Source organism: Pristiophorus japonicus, chromosome 18 (genome assembly GCF_044704955.1).
Source record: "Pristiophorus japonicus isolate sPriJap1 chromosome 18, sPriJap1.hap1, whole genome shotgun sequence".
Lineage (NCBI taxonomy): Eukaryota > Metazoa > Chordata > Chondrichthyes > Pristiophoridae > Pristiophorus > Pristiophorus japonicus.
In genome coordinates this window covers 111883171-111887381 of record NC_091994.1, presented here as the reverse complement: position 1 = coordinate 111887381, position 4211 = coordinate 111883171, and the positions used below count along the sequence as shown (strand labels likewise).

The window sequence follows — 4211 nt, the reverse complement described above, 5'->3', positions numbered from 1 at the left end:
GAATCGGTTCTATATGTACCAGTGATCTGAAGATCAGGAAGTGGCGAGCTACGTCGCCAAGCTAAGGCGACTTGCAGGACAATGTGAGTTTGATAGCTACCTGGAGCAAATGCTCAGAGACTTTTTTGTACTGGGCATTGGCCACGAGAGCATCCTTTGAAAACTTTTGACTGTAGAGACACCGACCCTCAGTAAGGCCATTGCGATAGCACAGGCATTTATGTCCACCAGTGATAACACCAAACAAATCTCTCAGCACGTGAGTGGAACATAAATTAACTGGAATTGTGTTTGCGAGCAGAAATGTACAGGGTAGAACCCACGAGTCTGCAACTGCCAGCAGGCCTCAGGTGACCCAGATGACTCAGAGTCCGCAACAAAGGATGAATGCAAGGCAATTCACACCTTGTTGGCATTGTGGAGGCTTCCATTCAGCCTATTCATGCCGCTTCAAAGGGTATGTTTGCAAGAGCTGTGGAATAATGGGGCACCTCCAACGAGCTTGCAGACGAGCTGCAAGCTCTGCAAAACCTGCTAACCACCATGTGGCAGAGGAAGGTTGGTCCATGGTGGATCAAAGCAATTTCGAGCCGCAGAGAGAGGAGGCAGATGCTGAAGTACATGGGGTGCACACATTTTCGACGAAATGTCCACCTATAATGCTGAACGTAAAATTGAATGGCTTACCCGTAGCCATGGAACTGGACACTGGCGCTAGACAATCCATCATGAGTAAAAAGATGTTTGAGAGACTGTGGTGCAACAAGGCCTTTTGGCAATATGAGGTGGGTGAGGTGGCTTGACCCATCCACCTCCACGGAGGTGTGTGGGGGGCCTGACCCATCCACCTCCATGGCACGAACCTGGTATTGCAGTACTTCCAGGAACGGTGCAGTGGCTCTAGGCTTTTGGCTAAGAGCATTGGCGCAGAATGATCCTTGATGTGTGCAAGGTGACCTCTGGCGTTTGTGATTTGACAAAGAATTGGAAAGATTGGCAACGAATAAATAAAAAAATAAAAAAAATTAAAAAAACAAGGCCTTTTGGCTAAGATCATGCGTAACTGACCTGACAGGGGAGTAACCATGACCAGAAAGTAGTTCTCCCTGGATCAGGAAGGTGGTTCTCCTATGCTTTTTGGAAATAGGAGGTGGGTGGGGGGCCTGCCCCGTCCACCTCCATGGCATGAACCTGGTATTGCAGTACTTCCAGGAATGGTGCAGCCTTGGCTCTAGGCCTTTTGGCTAAGAGCAAAATTATTGGCGCAGAGTGATCTTTGTTTGGGCGCAAGGTGACCTTTGGCGTTTATGATCTGACAAGTTGATCTGACAAAGAATTGGAAAGATTGGCAACGAATAAAACATTTAAAAAAAAACAAGGCACTCAGACCAGTCCTGAGCCCCATCCACATGAAACTGAGAACGTACACCAAGGAGCTTATCACTGTCCTGGGCAGCGCCATGGTCATGGTCACCTACGAGGGCATGGTGCACGAACTGCCACTCTGGATTGTCCCGGGTGATGGCCCCACACTGCTTGGAAGGAGCTGGCTGGGCAAAATCCACTGGAACTGGGATGACATCCGAGTGCTATCACATGTCGATGAGGTCTCATGTACCCAGGTTCTTAACAAATTTCCTTCCCTTTTTGAGCCAGGCATTGGAAACTTTTCCGGGGTGAAGGTGCGGATCCACTTGGTCCCAGAGGCACGACCCATTCACCACAAGGCGCGAGAGGTACCTCACATGATGAGGGAGAGAGTGGAAATCAAGCTGGACAAGCTGCAACACGAGGGCATCATCTCCTCAGTGGAATTAAACGAGTGGGCCAGCCCGATTGTTCCAGTACTCAAAAGTGATGGCACGGTCAGGATTTGTGGCAATTATACAGCAACTATTAATCATTTCTCACTACAGGACCAATATCCGCTACCGAAGGCAGATGACCTATTTGCGACGCTGGTAGCAGGGAAGACGTTCACCAAGCTCGACCTGACTTCGGCCTCCATGACGCAGGAGCTGGAGGAGTCTTCGAAGGGCCTTACCTGCATCAACACGCACAAGGGACTGTTCATCTACAACAGATGCCCGTTTGGAATTCGGTCGGCTGCAGCGATCTTCCAGAGAAACATGGAAAGCCTACTCAAGTCGGTACCACGCACGGTGGTTTTTCAGGACGACATATTGGTCACGGGTCGGGACACCGTCGAGTACCTACAAAAACTGGAGGAGGTCCTCCAGCGACTGGATCGTGTAGGGCTGCGACTGAAGAGGTCGAAATGCGTTTTCATGGCAACAGAAGTGGAGTTTTTGGGGAGAAGGATCGTGGCAGATGGCATTCAGCCCACAGACGCCAAGACAGAGGCTATCAGGAATGCGCCCAGGCCACAGAACGTCAACTCCTCAACTATTTTGGTAACTTCCTACCGGGGTTAAGCACCCTCTTAGAGCCACTACATGTGTTATTGCATAAAGGTGAGAACTGGGTATGGGGAAAAAAACAAGTAATTGCTTTTGAGAAAGCCAGAAACATTTTATGCTCCAACAAGCTACTTGTATTGTATAACACGTGTAAAAGACTCGTGCTAGCATGTGATGCGTCGTCATATGGAGTCGGGTGTGTATTACAACAAGCTAACGTTGCGGGGAAGTTGTAACCTGTCGCCTATGCTTCCAGGAGCTAGGGCCGAGAGGGCCTACAGTATGATTGAGAAAGAGGCATTAGTGTGTGTGTGTGTGTGTGTTCGGGATAAAGAAAATGCATCAGTACCTGTTTGGCCTCCAATTTGAGCTGGAAACCGATCACAAGCCCCTCATATCCCTGTTCGCTGAAAACAAGGGGATAAATACTAATGCCTCAGCCCGCATACAAAGGTGGGCACTCGCGCTATCAGCATATAACTATACCATCCGCCACAGGCCAGGCACCGAGAACTGTGCGGATGCTCTCAGTCGGCTACCATTGCCCACCACGGGGGTGGAAATGGCGTAGCCTGCAAACTTGTTGATGGTGGCACAGCCCGCAGACTTGTTGATGGTCATGGAAGCGTTTGAAAATGATAAATCGCCTGTCACGGCCTGCCAGATTAGGACTTGGACCAGCCAAGATCCTCTGCTGTCCCTAGTAAAAAAACTGTGTACTGCATGGGAGCTGGGCCAGCATCCCCGCTGAAAATGCAAGAGCTAATCAAGCCGTTCCAGCAGCGAAAGGACGAGCTGTCCACTGAGGCAGACTGCCTGTTGTGGGGTAACCGCGTAGTGCTACCCAAAAAGGGCAGTGAGACGTTCATCTCCGATCTCCACAGCACACACCCAGGTATAGTAATGATGAAAGTGAGAGCCAGATCCCACGTGTGGTGGCCCGGTATCGAATCTGACTTAGAATCTTGTGTCCGGCAATGCAGCGTGTGTGCTCAGTTGAGTAACGTGCCCAGAGAGGCACCACTAAGTTTATGGTCCTGGCTCTCTAGACCATGTTCGAGGATCCATGTCGACTATGTGGGCCTGTTTCCCGATAAAATGTTCCTGGTGGTGGTGGATGCTTTTTCAAAATGGATTGAATGTGAAATAATGTCGGGAAGCACTGTCACCGCCACCATTGAAAGCCTGAGGGCCATGTTTGCCACCCATGGCCTGCCTGACACACTGGTCAGTGACAACGGGCCATGTTTCACCAGTGCCAAATTTAAAGAATTCAGGATCCGAAATGGGATCAAACATGTCACTTCGGCCCCGTTTAAACCAGCCTCCAATGGGCAGGCAGAGCGGGCAGTACAAACAATCAAACAGAGCCTTAAACGTGTCACAGAAGGCTCACTCCAAACCTGCCTGTCCCGAGTACTGCTCAGCTACCACACGAGACCCCACTCGCTCACTGGGGTGTCCCCGGTTGAGCTACTCATGAAAAGGACACTTAAAACCAGACCCTCGCTGGTTCACCCCAACCTGCATGATCAGGTAGAGAGCAGGCGGCAGCAGCAAAATGTAAACGATGGTCGCGCCACTGTGTCATGGGAAATTGATGTGAATGACCCTGTGTATGTGCTAAACTATGGACATGGTCCCAAGTGGATCGCGGGCATAGTGATAGCTAAAGAAGGGAGTAGAGTGTTTGTAGTCAAACTAGACAATGGACAAATTTGCAGAAAGCACCTGGACCAAACGAGGCTGCGGTTCACAGACTGCGCTGAACAACTCACAGCAGACCCTACC

The 4211-nt window shown here is 50.2% G+C and overlaps 1 non-coding gene across 1 annotated transcript; it reads left to right on the top strand.

The window, feature by feature from the left end:
* The first annotated feature begins 1030 nt into the window (after positions 1-1030).
* On the top strand, positions 1031-1228 carry LOC139229449 (U2 spliceosomal RNA). The gene has a single exon (XR_011587719.1). It is a non-coding gene; the product is annotated as a U2 spliceosomal RNA (small nuclear RNA).
* Positions 1229-4211: the final 2983 nt, after the last annotated feature.